We start from the raw sequence: 23,205 nt of genomic DNA on the forward strand, positions 1-23,205 counted from the left end.
GGGGGAGGGGGTGGGTATCTCCAAATCCAGCCATTTCCCCAGTGGTGAGTGGCAGGAAACCAGGTCCACAGTACTCTGGGTTCCAGCCCAGGGATCCTGAAGAAACAGCTTCTGCTTCCTCTCCTTAACTGCCTCCACCAGTGCTGCTTCAATTCCCGGGGCTGCTTTCCCTCAGACCCAGCACTTTCTTCACCCTCTTCTCAGGGTCTCAAGCCTGCAAGTCCCAGCAAGCAGCCAGGAGCTCTCTCTAGCTTACTCTAGTCCCTGCTAGCAGCTGCCCTGCCAGAGGTGCTGTGACCCTATGCCCCATATTCTTCAGAGAGGTATTGTTATGGTATGCATATGGCATTACTAACATGTGTTTTATACAAGATGGGTCATGTGAGATATCACTGGAAAAGTTAGACTATTCTTGAACTCAAGATTTAGGCACACTAAGTCCAGAGTCAACATGGCTGTCCTTGGGTTCAGGATTGTGTGGTCTAATGGCTTGAGTCAATATGGCACCGTGAAGTACACGGATGAATGACCTATTGGCCAGAGTCAATATGGCCACCCTTTGGTTCAGGGTTGCAAGGCCTAATTGCCAGATCCAGGGTCCACTTTGGAAGGGCCCACCTAACTCCACCGGGTCCCAGCCCAAGGCCCTCTCAAGTTAAGTGCATTTGCCACCCAGCCAGCTGAGATCCTACCGCAACATGCTGACCTTACATGGGTATGAGATACCACTCACTCCTCCTCCCTGGGCCACTTCCTACCTTATTTCCTGAAGCTGTCATCCAAATATCATCAAGATCTCTGGGTTCCCTGGCACTGGCAGCTCTGTGGAACTTTGTACATCAAACAAACAATTTTGTAGTGTAGACAAGGCCTCAATGTGCCTCGTTTTTTCAACCATTCATAGATTCATAGATTCATAGATACTAAGGTCAGAAGGAACCATTCTGATCATCTAGTCTGACCTCCTGTACAATGCAGGCCACAGAATCTCACCCACCCACTCCTACGAAAAACCTCACCTATTGCTGAGCTATTGAAGTCCTCAAATCGTGGTTTAAAGACTTCAAGGAGCAGAGAATCCTCCAGCAAGTGACCCGTGCCCCATGCTACAGAGGAAGGCGAAAAACCTCCAGGGCCTCTTCCAATCTGCCCTGGAGGAGAATTCCTTCCCGACCCCAAATATGGCAATCAGCTAAACCTTGAGCATATGGGCAAGATTCACCAGCGAGATACTACAGAAAATTCTTTCCTGGGTAACTTAGATCCCACCCATCTAATATCCCATCTCAGGGGATTAGGCCTATTTACCATGAATATTTAAAGATCAATTAATTACCAAAATCATATTATCCCATCATACCATCTCCTCCATAAACTTATCGAGTTTAATCTTAAAGCCAGATAGATCTTTTGCCCCCCTGCTTCCCTTGGAAGGCTATTCCTGAACTTTGCTCCTCTGATGGTTAGAAACCTTCATCTAATTTCAAGCTGAAACTTCTTGATGGCCAGTTTATATCCATTTGTTCTTGTGTCCACATTGGTATTGAGCTTAAATAATTCTTCTCCCTCCATGGTATTTATCCCTCTGATATATTTATAAATAGCAATCATATCTCCTCTCAGCCTTCTTTTGGTTAGGCTAAACAAGCCAAGCTCTTGGAGTCTCCTTTCATAAGACAGGTTTTCCATTCCTCAGATCATCTTAATAGCCCTTCTTTGTACCTGTTCCAGTTTGAATTCATCTTTCTTAAACATGGGAGACCAGAACTGCACACAGTATTCCAGGTGAGGTCTCACTAGTGCCTTGTATAATGGTACTAAAACCTCCTTATCCCTACTGGAAATACCTCTCCTAGTGCATCCCAAAACCACATTACCTTTTTTCACAGCCATATCACATTGGCAGCTCTTCATCATCCTATGATCAAATCCTCCAAGGTCCTTCTCCTCCTCCGTTAATTCTAATTGATGCGTCCCCAGCTTATAACTAAAATTCTTGTTATTAATCCCTAAATGCATAACCTTACACTTCTCACTATTAAATTTCATCCTATTACTATTACTCCAGTTTACAAGGTCATCCAGATCCTCCTGTATGATATCCTGATCCTTCTCTGAATTGGCAATACCTCCCAGCTTTGTATCATCTGCAAACTTTATTAGCACACTCCCACTTTTTGTGCCAAGGTCAGTAATAAAAAGATTAAATAAGATTGGTTCCAAAACTGATCCCTGAGGAACTCCACTAGTAACCTTCCTCCAGCCTGACAGTTCACCTTTAAGTAGGACCCGTTGTAGTCTCCCCTTTAACCAATCCCTTATCCACCTTTCGATGTTCATATTGATCCTCATCTTCTCCAATTTAACTAATAATTCCCCATGTGGCACAGTATCAAACGCCTTACTGAAATCTAGGTAAATTAGATCCACTGCGTTTCCTTTGTCTAAAAAATCTGTTACTTTCTCAAAAAAGGAGATCAGGTTGGTTTGGCATGATCTACCTTTTGTAAAACCATGTTGTATTTTGTCCCATTTACCATTGACTTCAATGTCCTTAACTATTTTCTCCTTCAAAATTTTTTCCTGGACCTTGCATACTACAGATGGCAAACTAACAGGCCTGTAGTTACCCGGATCACTTTTTTTTTTCCTTTCTTAAAAATAGGAACTATATTAGCAATTCTCCAATCATATGGTACAACTCCTGAGTTTACAGATTCATTAAAAATTCTTGCTAATGGGCTTGCAATTTCAGGTGCCAAATCCTTTAATATTCTTGGATGAAGGTTATCTGGGCCCCCCGATTTAGTTCCATTAAGCTGTTTGAGTTTCACTTCTACATATGGTAATATCTACCTCCATATCCTCATTCCCATTTAGGGAATGTCATGCTACTGTTATCCCTAAGATCCCATTTAGCCTTATTAAAGACTGAGGCAAAGTATTTATTTAGATATTGGGTCATGCCTAGATTATCTTTAACCTCCACTCCATCCTCAGTGTTAAGCGGCCCCACTTCTTCTTTCTTAGTTTTCTTCTTATTTATATGAATATAGAACATTTTACTATTGGTTTTAATTCCCTTTGCAAGGCCCAACTCTTCTTGACTTTTAGCCTTTCTCACTTTATCCCTACATGTTCTGACCTCAATAAGGTAGCTTTCCTTGCTGATCCCTCCCATCTTCTACTCCCTGTATGCTTTCTGCTTCTTCTTAATCACCTCTCTAAGATGCTTGCTCATCCAGCTTGGTCTACAACTCCTTCCTATGAATTTTTTCTCCTTTCTTGGGATACAGGCTTCCGATAGCTTCTGGAGCTTTGATTTAAAGTAATCCCATGCTTCCTCTATCTTTAGATCCATAAATTCTTCAGTCCAATCCACTTCCCTAACTAATTTCCTTAATTTTTGAAAGTCAGCCCTTTTGAAATCAAAAACCCTAGTTGCAGATTTATTTTTGTTAATCCTTCCATTCAGTTTGAACTGAATTAGCTCATGATCACTTGAACCAAGATTATCTCCTACAACCATTTCTTCTATGAGGTCCTCACTACTCACCAAAACCAAATCTAAAATAGCATCCCCTCTAGTTGGTTCAGCAACTACTTGATGAAGGAATCCATCAGCTATTGCATCTAGGAAAATCTGAGCCCTATTATTTTTACTAGCACTGTTCCTCCAGTCTATATCTGGAAAGTTAAAGTCTCCCATGATCATGCAGTTTCCATCAGTATTTACTTTATTAAAAACATTAAAAAGGGCTCTATCCATATCCAAATTAGATCCCGGAGGTCTATAGCACACCCCAAGCACTATCCTAGGGGAGGCTCTACTAGTTTTCTTCCCCAGTGTAATTTTTGCCTAGATGGACTCTGTCTTATCCATTGCATTGCTTCTTATTTCTTTACATTCTACCCTATCATTGACATACAATGCTACTCCACCACCTTTACCTTTATTTGTGTCTTTCCTAAAGAGCACATAACCTTCAATATCTGTAGACCGGTCATGACTATTATTCCACCATGTTTCTGTTATCCCTATAATATCAGGTTTCACTTCCTGCACCAGTAGCTCTAGTTCCTGCATTTTGTTACCTAGGCTCCTCACATTGGTGTACAAACATCTTAATTTTTGCTCTTTGGCCTCGCTCACATTTTGTACCCTATTAGTCACAGTCATTCTACAGTATAACCTATTAGACTGGTATCCACACTGCCCTTCCTACTTATATACATTCTCCTACCCACGGCTGAATCCTTTCTTACTTCGTCTTCTTCCCTCTCAATGCTAAAATCCAGTGTGGAGATTACCTGGACATCTCCCAACCATCTCCCCAAATTCCTAGTTTAAAGCTCTCTTAATCAGTTGTGCCAGCCTCCATCCTAGAAGTCTATTTCCTTCCCTACTCAGATGAAGTCCATCCCGAGAGAACTGTCCTCTGTCCATGAATGCGTCCCAGTGGCCATACATCCCAAAGCCCTCCTTATAGCACCACTGCTTAAGCCATCTGTTGATAGTCATAATCTTGTCACACCTTTGTTGCCCTTTTCCAGGAACAGGAAGAATCCCACTAAAGATCACCTGAGCCTCGATTTCCTTAAGCATCTTCCCCAGCCTAGCACAGTCTCCCTTAAAACTTTCCAGCGAGAATCTAGCCGTATCATTTGTTCCCACATGAAGGATAATTAGGGGATTCTTTCCTGCTCCCTTTAGGATCCTTTTCAACCTCAAGTCTACATCCCGTATCTTAGCACCTGGAAAACAGCACACCCTTCTATTCTCTGGATCAGCTCTGGTTACAGGCCTGTCTATTCTTCTCAATAAAGAGTCCCCGATCACATAGAAAGAAAAGGAATATTTGTGGCACCTTAGAGACTAACAAATTTATTTGAGCATAAGCTTTCGTGAGCTACAGCTCACTTCATCGGATGCATTCGAGGGAAAACACAGTGGGGAGATTTATATACACACACAGAGAAAATGAAACAATGGGTTTTATCATACACACTGTAAGGAGAGTGATCACTTAAGATGAGCTATTACCGGGGGGCGGGAGGGAGGAGAAATACCTTTGTGGTGATAATCAAGGTGGGCCATTTCCAGCAGTTAACAAGAACGTCTGAGGAACAGTGGGGGGTTGGGTGGGGGGAGAAATAATATGGGGAAATAGTTTTACTTTGTGTAATGACCCATCCACTCCCAGTCTCTATTCAAGCCTAAGTTAATTGTATCCAGTTTGCAAATTAATTCCAATTCAGCAGTCTCTCGTTGGAGTCTGTTTTTGAAGTTTTTTTGTTGAAGGATAGCCACTCCCAGGTCTGTAATCGAATGACCAGAGAGATTGAAGTGTTCTCCGACTGGTTTTTGAATGTTATAATTCTTGATGTCTGATTTGTGTCCATTTATTCTTTTACGTAGAGATTGTCCAGTTTGACCAATGTACATGACAGAGGGGCATTGCTGGCACATGATGGCATATATCACATTGGTAGATGCGCAGGTGAACGAGCCTCTGATAGTGTGGCTCATGTGATTAGGCCCTATGATGGTGTCCCCTGAATAGATATGTGGACACAGTTGGCAGCGGGCTTTGTTGCAAGGATAGGTTCCTGGGTTGGTGGTTCTGTTGTGTGGTGTGTGGTTGCTGGTGAGTATTTGCTTCAGATTGGGGGGCTGTCTGTAAGCAAGGTCTGGCCTGTCTCCCAAGATCTGTGAGAGTGATGGGTCATCCTTCAGGATAGGTTGTAGATCCTTGATGATGCGTTGGAGAGGTTTTAGTTGGGGGCTGAAGGTGATGGCTAGGGGCGTTCTGTTATTTTCTTGGTTGGGCCTGTCCTGTAGTAGGTGACTTCTGGGTACTCTTCTGGCTCTCTCAATCTATTTCTTCACTTCAGCAGGTGGGTATTGTAGTTGTAAGAATGCGTGGGCTCACCCCCAACAGGAAGGGGCACGCCGGTAGCACAGGGCCCGGCGGACCAGTGTGCTCTGGCTCCAGTCGGGGCTGTGCACCTGAGTCTGTCTCTCCCCCCCCACCCTGCCCGGTCACCCAATGTGTCCTAATATTTCACTTTTGTGAGCTGGTCACCCTAAGTGCGCTTGCTGCACGTCTGCCAGGAGAGCTCAGGAGCGAAAGCTGGGGCTGCCAAGAGTTGGGCGCCCCAGTCCTGTGGAGAGGCTGGATGGACGTGGCTGGGGGAGGCCAGAGGGATCCTCGCTTTGCTGCTACCAGGACAGTCAGATGGACCTTTTCCCTCTCTCTTCGGGGGGCAGAATGGATCCCTCTTCTCCAGCCAGCTGGGCTGCCGCCTTCCCCTCTGCCATACGTTCATCAGGGAAACCAACGACTTCTGAGTGACGACCAGTGCTTGGGGCATAGACACCAGACGTGAGCCGGATCCCACCCTGGGCCAGGATGTGTGTGTTAAAAGGCCCCATCCTTGCAGTGGGCAGCATGCCAAGAGTATGAGTTGGCTCAGTCTGGTTACCTAATGGATCCGGCCACAGCACCTCCCCCATCCCAGGGCAGTCCCATCAGAGAGCCTGAGAACCAGGTTTCCTGGAATCTCATTCCCCTCCTGCAACAACAGGGAGTGGGGCGGGGGGGGAGTCAGGCCACGCGGCCAGGGGCAGAGGGGGGTCGAGCACCCACCGGCGCCAGCAGAAGTCAGCACCTATCCCATCTTCAGATGGGTTGGAATCATCAGCCTTTCAGCTACTGGCTAAAGTTGATAACCACAGACTCAGGTAACTGCCCACTTCCCAGGTTTGTTTCGGCAGCACCTATAGGGGTGCAACTGGCGAGTGCAGGGGGGATGCACTGCTGGGGTTGTGAGTCCAGGCCTTGCCCACAGCATCAGTGTTCATGAGCCATGTCACTTCCCCCACTGACTTTCTCTCATTCATCTAGAAAGTGCCATATGAGGGTGATGGCAGTAAATTCTCAACTCTGAACTGCAGAGGTTGGCCCCTAGATTGGGATCAGGATGGGTCTGAAAAGAAAAAGCTCCAAGAGTATAAAAGCAGCCAGTCTCCAGGGGCAGGTATGGTACAATTCCTTCACAGGGAGCCATTGGTGGGAGGGGGTTTCCCTTCCCCGTCAAATGTCCTGAGAGGTATTTTAAGATGAAGATAACGTCCTGGTTAGCAGTTGACTGGCACGTCTTGGGTTAAAGAAAGAAAGAGCCCTAGGGTTCATAATCTGAAGTGTTTGTGTCACCAGCCCTGTCACTGTCTGACCCCACTTCAGTTGGGAGCAGGTTTGTACATTGCTGTGTGGAACACAGACCCATGGCGAGCAGTGGCAGCTCTTTCCATGGCAGAGAGCCTGGCCCGTAGGAGACGGGAAATGCAACCTGGAGCCGAGGGGGAGGCGGCAGCTGCTGTTCCTGCTCCTTGGGGCAAGCCTGTCAGCCAACAGACACTTCTCACTCAGCCACAGCTAAAGGCGTCGGGTTCCTCCAGTGGGAGTGTGGAGCAGCCATTCGTTTTCCTGTTCGCGCACCCCTGCGGTATGAAAATCGGGGAAGGGAGGCAGAAGCTCCACTTCCCTCCCTAAATGACGTCCAGTAGGGGAGGCCAGGACAACAGGGTGGGGTGGCAAGTGGTGGCAAGACTCTCGCCACCGGGGTCTAGCCTAGCTCAGGGTCCAGCTTAACTTCCTCCACGGGCGACTGGCCCCCAGTCTGCTTCGGCCACCAGGTCAACCTAGGAACTAAGGCAGGAACGGGGTGAGGAAGCAAGTCAAGCTGAGCAAGGCAGGCAAAAGTGAGTCTTGCTTTCATGGGCCACTCAGAACAACGTCCTATTTGTGTGCCAAGGCTGACAAAACATCCCGGACAGAGCAGCAGCAGGCCAAAGGCGCCCTATGCAGCTGCTGAAATAGCTCAGTTGGGAGAGTGTTAGACTGAAGATCTAAAAGTTCCTGGTTCAATCCTGGGCTTTGGCAGGTCCTTTCATCCCTCTTTGTGCAGAGGTGGCTTGTTTTCTGGAGCACAGCAGCACCTTTACCTGCTACAGTGTCCAGTCCAAAATATCAGCCCCCCCCCCCCCGGTGCAAAAACGCTATCTTAGGATGTAAACAGGAGGCTTCCAGCACTGGGACACCTGACAGAGAGCTCAGTGGGGGGTGTAAGAACTGCTGACTCTGAGGGTCCTGGGCTAAATCCACGTGGCAGTGTTTTGATTTATTTCATTGACAATGAGTAAGGTGACAATTTAATCATGTGTATTTTTCGTAAAAGTCATGGACAGGTCACGGGCAAGAAACAAAAAATCATTGCCCGTGACCTGTCCATGACGTATACCATAAATACCCCTCACTGAATCCTGCAGGGAGGGGATCCCAGGAGGTCTGCAGCACCAGCTGTGGGGGGAGGGAGTCCGGGGGGCCCATAGCACCAGCTACCAGGGGAGAAGCCCCGGGGTCCGGCTGCCACTCCAGCTGCCTCCGCAGGGGGAGCGCCAGGGGCTGAGCCGCTGCTCCCACCGCCCCCAGGACCACTGCCGGGAGCCACGGAGCTGCGGCTGCTCCCACCGCCCCCAGGACCACTGCCGGGAGCCACGGAGCTGCGGCTGCTCCCGCTGCCCCCAGGACCGCTGCTCAAATGGTCCCCAGGGCCAGCCGCATTGGCCGCTGCTCGGGTAGTCCCTGGGGCCAGCTGCTTGGGCGGCCATGGAGTCAACCACACTGGCTGCTGCCGAAGTCATGGAGGTCACAGGAAGTCAGAGAATCCGTAACTTCCACAACCTCCCTGACAGACACGGATCCTTAATAATGAGACAGGGAACTGTGTGTTTCATTGTAAATCCGCCTCTGCCTGCAGCCCCTGCTGTCCCAGCCCTGAGCTCCCCACTCGCCGCTCTGCCGGTGCCCCTCACCTCCGACCCACATGACCTGCTATCCCTGCCCTGGGCTCCCCCCACACTTCTGCAGTCTATATGTTTTATGGAAATATGCTTATAAGTGTGAATATGATGTAACTGGATTATGCTTTATGAAAAAAAGTCTCTGGTAAGGTCTCATTACAAAGCTTATAATCTCCAGTGTGTGGTCATCCTATCTGTTTCATTCTTGTACACGTATCATTCTTGTGTCTGAAGCTAGAAATATGAAGTATTACTCTGAAAGTCTTGTTGTAATTATACAAAGTGTGGGCCGCAGATGATGGTTTGGAAGCTTGATGGCTCCCACTGACTGGGACAATTGGTTGTAAATAGCTCTGTTCACTTGGTGCAGGCTAGCCCGGGAAGAATGGAGACAAGGGGGCTCACAGGACATGTGACATGTCTGGAAGTTGCAGACACAGGAAGTCAGTGCTGCTCTCAGGACACCATTAGGAGAAGGTCAGAGGCCCCGGCCGGGGGTGGAGGGTGATGTGGGAGGAGCGTGTCCCTCTCCCGTCCTCAGCCACGTGTCACCCGTGCGCCACAAGCAGCCAGGCCCTGCCCCCGCCCTGGTCTGAGTCTGCACCCCCTGACCCCTCCCCCATCCGTGTGATCCCTCAGCCCCCCCTCCCCAACATCTCCCACAGTCCCCCCCACACCCTCCTCAGCCATTGGCCCCCAACATCCCCCCCAGCCCCCGCTGGGCCCCTCCAGCACCCCCATCTACCCCAGCCCCGCCATCCATCCAGGGGATCCCTCAGACCCCACTCCCCAAACTCCCCCCTACTTCACCCAACCCTTTTCCTCGTCCCTGGGCCCCCAGCGTCCCCTCCTCCATCCTGTCCTCTCTATGTGCCCTTTCCCTTCGCCCCCCCAAATGTGCTGCCACCCCCAACCTCCTCCCCCAACTGACTCCCATCCCTTTCCCCATTGCTGGGCCCCACTTTCCCATCACCCCTTCCCCCAGTCCATCCCCAGTGTGCCAGGTTCCTCATCTCCAATCTCTGCTACCCCCCAACCTGCCGGGTTCCCCTTTTCAGCCACCGTGGGACCCTCAAACATGCCCCCACCCGTCCCCTCTGAGGTCTCTAAATCCCTCATTCCCACAGTGCACCTTGGTAACCCTTCCCTCCTCTACCTCGAATCCCCCTATTCCCTTCCCTTGGGTCCTCCTGGACACCCCAACCCCACAGTCTGCCCCCCACATATATCCTGGTCACTCATTCACATGCTGAGCTAGTCCTTCAGGGGCCCCCACAGCCCACCAAACTTCTCCATCTATGAGCCCCATGGCCCTGTGACCGGGAAGGGGGGACAAGCTCCCAATTTGGCTGGGCTGGGTGTGGGTGTGAATCTTTTCTTGTCTGGTGTGTGCTGGGTTGACAAAGACTCTTTGCTCCCTCGGGGTAGGGTGTGGTTTTTGGCCAAAGGTGACATGGTTTGGGAGCCCTGTGGATGTGATGTGGTGTCTGCAATGGGGAAGGAGAAAAGCAATATGAAGATGGCGTCCAAGACGAGGCCAGGTAACTTCTGTGGAGGGAGACACGCTGGACAAGCTGGGGCAAGGTGTCTGTGTCTGTAACACTTCCCTGTCCTCTCTCACAGATGGAGTCGAAGAGGGATAGGAAGGAGAGGTCTAGAACTGATCAATGGAATTGTTCACTTTATTAATATAACTTCATAAATAAAATATTATGAATGAAACTACATTCATTCAGAAAACCAGGTACCCCAATAACTGGCTAATTCAGTTTCACTTTCAATCCAATTGCTGCTTAAATCACTGAAATTTGCACTGCTTCAACATTGTAACTTCTGTTCACTGTTTGCCATTCCTTACACTTGTCCATGTTGTAACCCAAACTCCGTTTTAACTTGTCCCAAACTCCATTTTAAAATGTTCACTTCATTTTTGCAAAACCCTGCTGTAATCTGATTAGTGTAGTTTAGATGTGGGAATGAGGTACGGATGGATGATGGAATCAACCTCCAGCCCCAGCCTGTCCTGATGAAATAAAGTGTAAACATCAATGGCTGAAGATGCAGACAACAGCCCTGACAAAGCAAGAAGAGTCCACCCTGAAAAGAAAAGAACAAAAGTATAATTGAAGAAACATCAAAGCCAGGTCCTAGGCTGAAAGTCATGTCTGCAATTGACGGGTGATCAATCACGCTGAACCGAGAGGCAACTTGACACAGCAAGATCTATAGACCCAGGATTCAAACTAAAGCCTACAAAAAGGATGGGTGAGATGGAAGACTTTGGAGGGTAACATTCTGCTGCCAACATGGAAGGGCATCGGTCCATGCCCAACAGAGACCCAGTTCTTCCTTGTGCCCAGTTTTCCTGGCCACAAACTAGGAACCCAAGCCATGAACTCAAGCTGCATTCAGGACTGGTAACTATCTAGCAGCTGCAGAACATATGGGGGGGGGGTGTGTGTGTAGGTATTAGACATTAGTTATTGGTTTTAAATCAAATTGTGTTATTATAATGAACGTGACATCTTGTCTTGTCCCCTGAAACAATCCTGTGCAGTTTTGTCTGTATAACAGAGGATGAGAGCCCCAGTAGTCAAGAATAATAAGGTGCATCCTAGCTGGATCTGGGGTTTTGTGGGGTTAAAACCAGTGGAAGGGAGAAGAGTCTCCTGTGCAGAGTGACTATTTTGGGTGCAGGTGCAGTGGGGTGCTTCTAATTGTAGCTCTGAGAACATCATGGGAAGGGGGTTCAGGGTAGAGCCCTGGGGTGTGGTAGATGCGAGAAGCAGAGCCTCGCCATCATGGCAGAGTGTGATGATAACATTTGTTTTTCCTTCTTCGTTGTGTTTGGCACCAAGAGAAAAGAATTGTGTGTGTGTGTGTTGATGCCAGGCAAGACCTGTCCAGCTGACCCTCTATCTCTTTTTACTGCCTCCTACAATAGGCCATGGGCAGGAGAAGTGCTCATTGATCCCCACAGGCTTGGTCTCGAGAGCCTGCACCATCTGGCTGGAGGGAAGAGAATCATACCGGGTCCTGGAGGTGACAGTGGGGGAAGTGGGGTGACTGGCCACACGACCTGGTGGCTCTGTCTCTTTTCATCTAGAGCAGCGTGGGACTGCTCTAGAGCATGTGGGAGACAGAGGGAGGCCGAGCTCTCACGCACCAGTAGAGCTGTGGGCAGGGCTGCCTCGCTCGTTGGTTATTTCCTGCGCTTGCAGGAATTCAAACTGGAACAGGTACAGAGAAGGGCTACTAGGATGATCCGAGGAATGGAAAACCTGTCTTATGAAAGGAGACTCAAGGAGCTTGGCTTGTTTCGCCTAACTAAAAGAAGGTTGAGGGGAGATATGATTGCTATCTATAAATATATCAGAGGAATAAATACCATGGAGGGAGAAGAATTATTTAAGCTCAGTACCAATGTGGACACAAGAACAAATGGATATAAACTGGCCATCGGGAAGTTTAGACTTGAAATTAGACGAAGGTTTCTAACCATCAGAGGAGTGAAGTTCTGGAACAACCTTCCAAGGGAAGCAGTGGGGGCAAATGACATATCTGGCTTCAGGACAAAGCTTGATAAGTTTATGGAGAAGATGATATGATAGGATAGCCTAATTTTGGCAATTAATTGATCTTTGACTACTAGCAGTAGATATGCCCAATGGCCTGTGATGGATGTTAGATGGGGTGCGATCTGAGTTACTACAGAGAATTCTTTCCTGGGTGTCTGGCTGGTGAGTCTTGCCCACATGCTTAGGGTTTAGCTGTACCGCCATATTTGGGGTCGGGAAGGAATTTTCCCCCAGGGCAGATTGGCGGAGGCCCTGGGGGGTTTTCGCCTTCCTCTGCAGCGTGGGGCATGGGTCACTTGCTGAAGGATTCTCTGCACCTTGAAGTCTTTAAACCACGATTTGAAGACTTCAGTAGCTCAGACATAAGTTAGGGGTTTGTTACAGGAGTTGGTGGGTGAGATTCCATGACCTGCCTTGAGCAGGAGGTCAGACTAGATGATCAAAATGGTCCCTTCTGACCTTAAAGTCTATGATTCTATGACTCAATACAGCTCCCCCCAGGTGCCAGTCACCTGCCTGCCCCTGCTGCTGCCTCCTCCCTACTGCCAGGGAGTTTTCCTGCTCCATATTACCCTCACATACCCTCTTAAAGCACCTCCCCAAAGGGCTCCCTGCTGCCCATGTGAATGGTGTGGGTGGGGGGAAAATTATTACTGTCTGTTTATTGAACTTCAATATACAACACAGTTGAACTATCCAACTACTCTCACTTACTTACTATAAATTCTCTTCAGATCCAGGTGTTTTTTTCTCATTATCAAATGTTTCTTTTTAGACCTATTTCTTCCCCAATTCTGAAAGATTGATATAAAATATCCTGTGTGCAGTGCTGTAGTAACCATGGTGGTCCAGGATATTAGAGGCTGCCCCCTTGATTTATATACAGATGTTTGGTGGTATTCTCCATCCCATTCCTTATGTATCCTAATATGTTAACTTTTTTGCTGGCAGCTGTGCATTGAGTGGAGATTTTCATTGATCTGTCTACAGCAACATGCCTTTCCTGAGTTGTGTAGCCTAGAATATGTTCTGCTGACATTGCTAGGTGTAATGCATGTTCAGTAGGGGTTTCTCCTCTCTTTCTTATTTGTATTTCCTCTCCCTACTAATGTTGGGGTGTGCTCCGGTAGGTTAGTGTATTAATGATCTTATCTTGGTATCATATATGTCAATATGTTGCCATGGCACTCCTGTGGCCAGATGTCTGTGGATGTTCTCTCTGAAAGCCGGTGTTAGCTCATGTTCCTCCGGTCGGCTGGTGTCTTTACGGATGAAATTCCCCCTTAGACACTCTATTTCCAGTTCCCCAAACCTTAGGGGTGACCCTTAGGCCATTTATCTGTGCCAGAGTTCATAGACCTCAAGCCTTCTGCTAACTGCTGATGCCAGTGTCGCTCAGGAGACAGGCCTGTGGGTTCCTTGCATTACTGCTGCATAAAATAAATGCTAAAGCTAGCTATATGGGCTACATTGATAGTTAATTTACCACCCAATAATGTTAATAAGTAGCTCTAGAGAGCCCTCTACAGAGACGTCATGCAGGAGAACTATGAGAATGTGACCTCGCTGGGTAAGGATTCCTGTCCCCTCGGTTATTAGAAGGGGAAAGAAGAGTTGAGGTTCACAACACCCTCAATGCAACCTCAATTGTGCCCTGTTTCAGCAACACTCCAACAGGCCAATGACACTTATACTAGCACTTTGCCCTCCCCTGCTACACAACACTTTGGAAACAGAGGACAGGAGCAGGATAACACTAAGTCCAACACCTTCTCTGGGCTCAGGCAAAACTTGGTTAGGTCCAGTGCAGGGAACAGAAGCTACCTACCCCTGGCCTGCACTCAAACACTGAGTCCACTGCGCACTCTCCATCTTTAACTTTCAGAATGTCACCACCCCTTTACTCTTGCACTCTGGATTCCTTCACTTACCCTCACTGAGCATTGGAAACCATTAGCACATATGCCACCAGACTGCTGACAACCCTCGTGGCAAGAACACACCCTTGTGCACCTTCATTGACACAACCTACAACACTTAGCACTGATGTGAGGAATACCTGTTCCTTCAAGATTCACATGCACCTCTCTTCGTATCACAGTCACAGTTCTACCAAGCTGCTCCAACTGTTCCCTCCACTGGTCATGTAAAGGTACAGCTGACACAGTGCGCATAGATGAAGTGCATGGAGATAAGTGATAGTATTCAAATCTGTCGAACACAACACAAACAATGGCATGTTCTTAGTCTTTCCTTCTATTGATCAGTACATTTTAAGGCCAGGCGATACTATTAAGTCATCTAGTCTGACCTTCTGTATAATACAAGCCATACAGTTTCATCCAGTTACCATTGAAGTGAGCTGAATACCTTTTGTGTTTTGATGAAAATATCTTCCAGAAAAGCATCCAATGTTGAGTTGAAGACTTCAAGAGATGGAAAATTTGCCACTTCCCTAGTTAGTTGGCAAACCTTTGCATCACCCTTATTGACCTAATCCCAGTCACATTTGCTAGCTCCAAGATTAGGGAGTAGGAGCAGAATTTAAACTTCCTTTTGCAGGTGTGGTGTGTAGTTCTTAATTTGCTGGTTTTCAGATGTGCTAACTTTCACCACTCTCCACATGCTGGAAGAGCATGAGGCAGCACTAGGCAACCTTAACTCTGCTTTTATATAGTTCATAGAATTATAGGACTGGAAGGGATCTTGAGAGGTCATCTAGTCCAGTCCCCTGCACTCATGGCAGGACAAAGTATTCTCTAGACCAGGGATCTTAAACTCAATTTACCTTAGGGCCAGTGCCAGTCTTCTCATCCTCCCAGCGGGCCAATAATGTCACTCATGCCACCTAGAACCCATCCCCCAAAACTCTGCCCCCCACCTGCCTAAGGCTCTGGGAGCGAGTTTGAGTGGGGGAAGAGGTCTGGGTTAGGGGATTGGGGTGCAGACTCTGGGAGGAAGTTTGGGCTCTGGGAGGGGGTCTGGGGTGCAGGCTCTGGGATGGAGTTTGGGTGCTGGCTGTAGGAGAGAGTGGGGTTGCGGGTTCTGGGAGGGAGGAGGGGGAGGGGTGCAGGCTCTGGGAGGGAGTTTGGCGGGTGGGAAGGGGGTGTGGCGCAGGCTATGGGAGGGGGGTCAGGGCGTGCGGCGCTTACCTGGGGCTCCCAAGACAGGGTGGGCCGGGGGGCCTCTGCACGATGCTGTCCCCAGGTGCCACCCGCACAGCTTCCCATTGGCCGCAGGGGCGCTTGGGGTTGGGGCAGTGCGCGGAAACATAGCCCTGCCCTGGGGCCGCAGGGAGGGGGCTAGTCTGGAAGTGGAAGGGGTCAGACACATGGGGCGAGCAGGCAGCTGCTGCTCAGCTGCGCTGCACTGCACTGCACTGCTGGGGACCCAGGCTATTTTAAATTGCCTGGGGGTGGCAGGTGGGGCCAAAACTACTGGAGCCCCACAGGCCACACTGGAGAGGTTCGTGGGCCATGAGTTTGAGACCTCTGATCTAGACCATTCCTGACAGGTGTTTGTCTAACTTCCCTTTTAAAAATCCCCAATGATGGAGATTCTGCAATTTCCCTAGGCAATTTGTTTGTGCTTAACTACCTTGACAGCTAGGAAGTTTTTCCTAATGTCCAACATAAACCTGCCTTGCTGCAATTTAAGCCCATTGCTTTCTGTCCTATCCTCGGAGATTAAGAACAACAATTTTTCTCCCTCCTCCTTGTAACAATCTTATGTACTTAAACTTTTGTTCCCTCTCATTCTTCTCTTCTCCAGACTAAACAAACCCAATTTTTCAAATCTTCCTTCATAGGTCATGTTTTCTAGACCTTTAATCATTTTTGTTGCTCTTCTCTGGACTTTCTTCAATTTGGTCACATCTTTCCTGAAATGTGGCGCCCAGAACTGGACACAATACTCCACTTGAGGCTTAATAAGCGAAGAGTACAGTGGAAGAATTACTTCTTGTGTCTTGCTTACAACACTCCTGCTAATACATCCCAGAATGATGTTCGCTTTTTTTTTGCAACACTGTTGACTCATATTTAGCTTGTGGTCCACAATGCCGCCCAGATCCCTTTCCGCAGTACTCCTTCCTAGGCAGTCATTTCCCATTTACAGAATGGAAATATTTAGTGAACACTTCTCCCTTTCCTGCATTATTATTAATAATTCTACCATTTCCATCTAGTAATGGATCGTACCATTGTCAGAATTCTTTCTGTTCCTAATACATTTTAAAAACTCCTTATCTCAGAGGGTTGACACCAGAACTGGACATAGTATCCGGTAGTGGTCTCACTAACACCATGCAGTTGGTGCCACCTCCCTACCCCTGTCCAACATTACCCTATACATTCAATGATTGCGTTTGCGCTCTTATCCACAGCATTGCACTAGGAGCATGTGGTCAGTTGGTTTCCGCATGACTCCGATATCCTTTTCAGAGTCACTGCTCCCCTCCCCCAGGCGTCACCCATAGTCTTTGGTCCCAGATGTATGACCTTGCTTTTGTCTGTGTTGTTCAAATGTCTCTGTTTCCCATGTGACCCAGAACCAACCTGTCCTTATTCACCACCCCATCAATTTGTCATCTGCAAACTTTACCAGAAATTTTATATATTCTTCCAGATCACTGATAAAGGTATTGAAAATCATCTATCTGTGCCTGTGGGGCTCCCCACACCCCAGGCCTTGTCAGGGATCTAGGCTCGGAGTTGGGTGGTTACAGGCCATGTCAGGTGTCTGGGCTCAGAGCTGGTTAGGTACAGGCCATGTCAGGTGTCTGGGCTCAGACTGGGTGGGTACAGGCTGTTAGGATATAGATAGTCAGGCCTATCTGCAAAGGCCTAACTTTAAGAATTTAGGTGTACTCTTATCACTTAGCTAGTTATAGAGGTAGAAAACAAGAATCATAATCACAGTTGGCTTGTTTATAGGCCTTCTCTCACTATGATAGTCTCTAAGGCCTTGTTCTTAGGCTAAGATCTTTGGCTAAGCAGCAGAGGCAGCCATAAGCTGGGAAGTGACCGGTCACCTCCTCACATCCCAAACTAGTCCCATTGAAAGAAAGTGCTATGGGGCTGTTAGGATACAATCCTGTCCTGATAATGCCTGTTGCCTCCAGAGAAAGGGAAGAGCCTAGAAGATGTGAAAGGAAACTTAGTTTGACAGCATCCTGTCTGGCAAGAACTCACTTATCAATAGCTGGGATGTGAAATCCTCATTTCTTTGTTGTTCTATCACTGAAGTCCCCATTTTCCTATTGTTTGTCTGTATAATCTCTGTCTGGTTCTATGATTGTTTCTGTTTGCTGTATAATTAATTTTGTTGTGTGTAAACCAATTAAGGTGGTGGTATATAATTGGTTAGCTATTCATGTTAGAATTGGTTTGTTACATTTCAGTAAAATGATTGGTTAAGGTATAGCTAAGCAGAACTCAAGTTTTACTGTATAGTCTGCAGTCAATCAGGAAGTAAAGGGGGTGGGAATAGGAACAGGGAATGGGGGTGGGGAAATTGGAATTATGTTTTGCTAAGGGGGGGGAATGGGAACAGGGACACAGGAAAGGCTCTGTGGTGTCAGAGCTGGGAAAGGGGGACACTAAAGAAGGAAATTGGAATCATTGCGTGCTGGAAGTTTACCCCAATAAACATTGAATTATTTGCACCTTTGGACTTTGGGTATTGTTGCTCTCTGTTCATGTGAGAAGGACCAGGGAAGTAAGCAGGTGAAGGAATAAGCCCCCAAACACAGGCCATGTCTGGGGTCTGAGCTTGGTTCTGGGTGGGTACAGGCCATGTGAGGTGTCTGGGCTTGGAACTGGAGCTGAGTGGGTACAGGGCATGTCAGATATCTGGGCTCGGTTCTGGGTGGGTACAGGCCATGTTAGGGGTCTAGGCTCGGTGCTGGGTTGGGACAACTCAGGTGAGCTGTTCCTTCACTCAGGGGAATCGCTCTTAGCTCCAGCACCCCTTGGGAAATGCCTAGAACCCTGGGACTAAAATTCACTTTCAGTGACTATCCTGCAAAAACAGCTTTCCATTCTTTGTTCCCAGGAGCATTCCCGCCTGCTAACCCCCCTGCTAGGTTATGTGCACAGCTTCCATGGGAGCGATGCGGGGCTCGGCTGCACTGACCTGCAGCACAGGGCAAACAAGGGTGCAGACAGCGAAGCATTTCATTAACAAACTGGTGTTGCCGTCCCGGCCATGTTTCATGTTCCATCCGGGGTTCACCCCAGAGCTCTTGGTCCTGGCCTGCAGCCTCCTGCTACCCCAGACTCGGGGGCTGGGCCCACGGCACTGTCAGCAACCCCTGCGCTGGGCTGGTGCCTGTCCTGCTGCAACCCCATGGCTGGCCCTGGCTCTGACACTCAGACGAGGTTGCGCCAGGCAGGTGCTGCCCCAGCAGTAAATTGTTAACTCTCCAGGGCAGGGGCACAGTTCAGCATGGGGGGTCAGCAAAATGGCGCACAGCCCCGCTGCCAGGACAGAGGCACCCCCTTTGGGGGAGGCAGTGACTGCAGGGACACTTTGGTCCCCCTGCAATGCTGAACAGTGTCCCTCAGACACCCCCAACGGAGGAGCCCCCCAGCACTGCACAGGGCAGCTCACCCAATACCCTCACTCTCAGGCCCATCCAGCTTTGGCCAAAAGAGCCCCGCCTGGCAAGTGCCTGGCTTTAGTTGCAGGAAAAGGGGCTTGCACCCAGAGTCCAGCATGCAGATTCCCAGAGAGAGCCACTGGGAAGCACAGCCCAGCCTGAATTGGGGGCTTTCACCCCCAGCACTCTGGGGAGCTGGGCACTTCCTCTGTGCCCCAGAGCACAGCAATGAGGCCAGGCTGAGACGTCCTGTGTCACCAGCTCACACAGCAGCCCCAGCTCCCGGAGTCAGGAGATGCTGGGAGAACCCCTGCTTCCATTTCAAACTTTAATATGTTTTAAGACCTGGGGACTGGGACATGAAGCTGGAGCCAGGTGAGTTCACAGCCCCAGAGGGGCTGTGCGTTAGTATTTCCAAGCTGGCATTTTTCAGCCACTCTCATGGTTTTCAGAGCCTGATGTGATTTTCACCCCCCAGCACTGCACACCACCTGCTCCAGACCCCAGCAGGGCAAGCACCAGCCCAGGGCGGGGCAGTGATGAGCAGTGTTTCCCTGGCATCATAGGCCCCAGAGGGGAGCACAGAGCACAGCCCCAGGCAAAGGCAGACCCTGCAGGGCCTTTGTTCAAAGCCAGGCCCAGCGCACTGCACATGGCAGGGCCGGTGCTCCCCCTTTGCCCTGCTGTCTCCTCGCGCCCACCAGCCAGGCCTCATCTTAGCTCCACTCCTGCTGCTGGAGCTAATTAGCGAGTACTCAGCGTGCAGCAGGGGAAAGTTCATGGGGGAGGGGGGCTGTAATCAGCAGCCTCTCACTAACGGGCCCTTCAGATGGGACACAGACCTGCTCAGCCAGGACAGAGAGGCCTGGCCTCAGGCAAAGCGGGTGCCCCAGGTTGAGCCACCACAGACCCCATGGCACAGCACCAGCGGGGCTGTCAGCATCTGACTGGCAGCCCATAAACACCTCCGCTGCTGAGGGAAGCTGCCAGCTCCCATGGAAGGAGCCCTGCCATTTGGCAGCTAATCCCCCAGATCTGCTGGCTTTCTCTCCTATTGGTCTCGGTTCCTGCCCAGCCCTGTCACTGGACTAGCTGAGTCCCACACAGCCAGCCCTAAAGAGGGCCACATAGGGCCAGATCCCACCCAGTGCAAGGCAACACAACAAACACCGAGGGAGTTTGATTCACACCAACTGAGGATCTGACCCTTTGTCAATACCTGCAAACAATGCCTGCAAACCGAGGACTGGAGACTGAGGCTGCAACGCTGAAGAGATTGGAGGCAGAGTTGAATACAGTGATAGCAATGGAGGATTTCACACAGCACCTATAAAGGGGTCAAACCTCACAGCAGGACAGGAAATGGAGAAGCAGCCCCTTGACATCTTAAACGGTTGGAACAGTTCTCCGGGGCAGGCAGGAGGGCAGGGAACACGTAACTCGACCCTAAGAACCGCACAGAGGCGTTAGTTCAAGAGGTGACAATTGTTGAGCCACTCAACACAAGTTCCTGCGCAACCAAAGCTGTGCCGGCGGGGGTGTTCCCTGTCGAGTCCCGGCCTGCTGTTCCTGAAGGGGACCTCTGGTGGGTTTTGGGGTGGGAGCAGGGTGGGGGGCCCACAGGTCCCTCTTACTCTCACCACCTCGGCCCACCCACCTGTCCCCCAGGCCGTGAGGCTCGTGTAGAGCGCTAGGTACCTAGTTCCTGTGTGAGCAAAACAGCTCCAATCCCTCTGGGGTGTGTCCAACCCCCACCGCTACTTCCTTCCTATGGGGTAGGCAGGCACGCAATGGATGGCACGCAGAGTGGTGCCCAGCAACCGACTCCATGTTACCTCGAGGGGTATCGTTCCAAAAGCTGCGCTGAGAAACCACTGCCATGGCGTCACCTGCTCCTAGGGATCCAGGGGTTTCCCTCTGTTCCCGGCATGCCTGGGAGGCGGATGTGACTAGGGCCACTGACTTTTTTGCTCCCTACAAACCCCTGTGCGCCATTGCAGCTGCACACTTGCATGGAGCTCCTAAACTAGGGTCGGTTGCCCAGCCCAATCCCCGTTGTTCCCCATGCACTGAAGCAGCGTGGAGTCAGGGAGGATGGTCCTGGGGACCAGGACAGACGGCCAGCCGCGTGGGCAGCATCTCGGAGGGGTGGCTCAGGTACACACAGGGAGGAAGGCACAATGGTGGCTCGGCAGCAGACTACCACTGATGGAAGAGATTCTATCCACCAACCTCACCCCCGCCCCCAGCCGGTGGCCCTTTACGAGACAGCGTGGCGTAGAGGCCATGGCCGCCTTCCAGGCAACCCGCTAGAGAAGAAGTCAGCGACCCAGACAGGGAGAGCAGCAGAGGTTACTGGAGCCACAGTGATAGGTGGTAAAAGTGTCCCACTGACGACAGGAGCCACCCCACCTCCCGTGGCCCGTGCCAGGTGTGTGCATGGAGCAGGCCCATTAGGTGCGGTGGGGAACGCAGCACGCCCCTGCTCGCTCTCGCAACCTTGCTTGGCCCTGCTGAGCATAGCGGGTCTCTGAGTTTTCAGACCCCTGGGTGGGCTGACAGAGCTGCTTGACCTCGCTTGGCGCAGATTTCTGCCAGACTGGCCCTAACAGGAAGGGCCGGGCACACGCCCGAGCCCCCAAGGGAAGCCCCGATTGGTTCCTGGATCTGGGTGCGCGAAAAGGAGGAGGGTCGCGATCCGCCTAACACTGGATTCCCCCGCGGTTGGGGTGCCAGCCTGCGAAGGGCCCTTCCTGTCACGAACATGAGCGCCACATCGATTGGAAGGTGAGAGAGGAGCGGGTCCCCCTTCCTGCAGGGGGCGCTGACAATCAGAGTTTGCATCCCGACCACTGGGCCTGCGCCATGGATGCAAGTGGTGGAGATGCCTGCATCCCCAGAGGCTCAGAGCTGGGAAAGAAAGCTGACTTGGAGGGCTGGGTGCCGCCCCACCTTCAAACATGCGCCTTGCCCCCTGCAAAGAGGTTGGGCACAATACTTGGGTTGGTCCCCTAGGCTCATCTCTGGTTCTCAACTGTCATAGATTCATAGATACTAAGGTCAGAAGGGACCATTCTGATCATCTAGTCCGACCTCCTGCACAGCGCAGGCCACAGAATCTCACCCACCCACTCCTATGAAAAACCTCACCCATGTCTGAGCTATTGAAGTCCTTAAATCATGGTTTAAAGACTTCAAGGAGCAGAGAAGCCTCCCTCAAGTCAACTATGCCCCCCATGCTACAGAGGAAGGCGAAAAACCTCCAGGGCCTCTCCAATGTGCCCTGGAGGAAAATTCCTTCCGGACCCCAAATATGGCGATCAGCTAAACCCTGAGCATATGGGCAAGATTCACCAGCCAGATACTACAGAAAATTCTTTCCTGGGTAACTCAGATCCCATCCATCTAATATCCCATCTCAGGGGATTTGTCCTATTTACCCTGAATATTTAAAGATCAATTACTTACCAAAATCCCATTATCCCATCATACCATCTCCTCCATAAACTTATCAAGTAGAATCTTAAAACCAGATAGATCTTGTGCCCCCACTGCTTCCCTTGGAAGGCTATTCCAAAACTTCACTCCTCTGATGGTTAGAAACCTTCATCTAATTTCAAGTCTAAACTTCCTGGTGGCCAGTTTATACCCATTTGTTCTTGTGTCCACATTGGTGCTGAGCTGAAATAATTCCTCTCCCTCTCCTGTATTTATCCCTCTGATATATTTAGAGAGAGCAATCATATCTCCCCTCAACCTTCTTTTAGTTAGGCTAAACAAGCCAAGCTCCTTAAGTCTCCTTTCATAAGACAAGTTTTCCATTCCTCGGATCATCCTAGTAGCTCTTCTCTGTACCTGCTCCAGTTTGAATTCATCCTTTTTAAACATGGGAGACCAGAACTGCACACAGTATTCCAGGTGAGGTCTCACCAGTGCCTTGTATAATGGTACTAAAACCTCCTTATCCCTACTGGAAATGCCTCTCCTGATGCATCCCAAAACCGCATTAGCTTTTTTCACAGCCATATCACATTGGCGGCTCTTCATCATCCTATGATCAACCAATACTCCAAGGTCCTTCTCCTCTTCCGGTACTTCTAATTGATGCGTCCCCAGCTTATAACTAAAATTCTTGTTATTAATCCCTAAATGCATAACCT

General features: G+C 49.7%; 1 long non-coding RNA gene and 1 other non-coding gene across 3 annotated transcripts; both read left to right on the forward strand.

The window, feature by feature from the left end:
* Positions 1-6,737: 6,737 nt before the first annotated feature.
* On the forward strand, positions 6,738-11,936 carry LOC122456366. Of its 2 annotated transcripts, none has more exons than XR_006275261.1 (3): positions 6,738-7,041; positions 9,150-9,343; positions 11,811-11,936. It is a non-coding gene; the product is annotated as an uncharacterized LOC122456366 (long non-coding RNA). The 2 variants fall into 2 exon arrangements; XR_006275262.1 differs by lacking the exons at positions 6,738-7,041; positions 9,150-9,343 and adding exons at positions 10,487-10,518; positions 11,443-11,473.
* TRNAF-GAA lies at positions 7,874-7,946 on the forward strand. Its single transcript has one exon. It is a non-coding gene; the product is annotated as a tRNA-Phe (tRNA).
* Positions 11,937-23,205: the final 11,269 nt, after the last annotated feature.

The sequence above is a fragment of the Dermochelys coriacea genome, chromosome 12 (assembly GCF_009764565.3).
Source record: "Dermochelys coriacea isolate rDerCor1 chromosome 12, rDerCor1.pri.v4, whole genome shotgun sequence".
Lineage (NCBI taxonomy): Eukaryota > Metazoa > Chordata > Testudines > Dermochelyidae > Dermochelys > Dermochelys coriacea.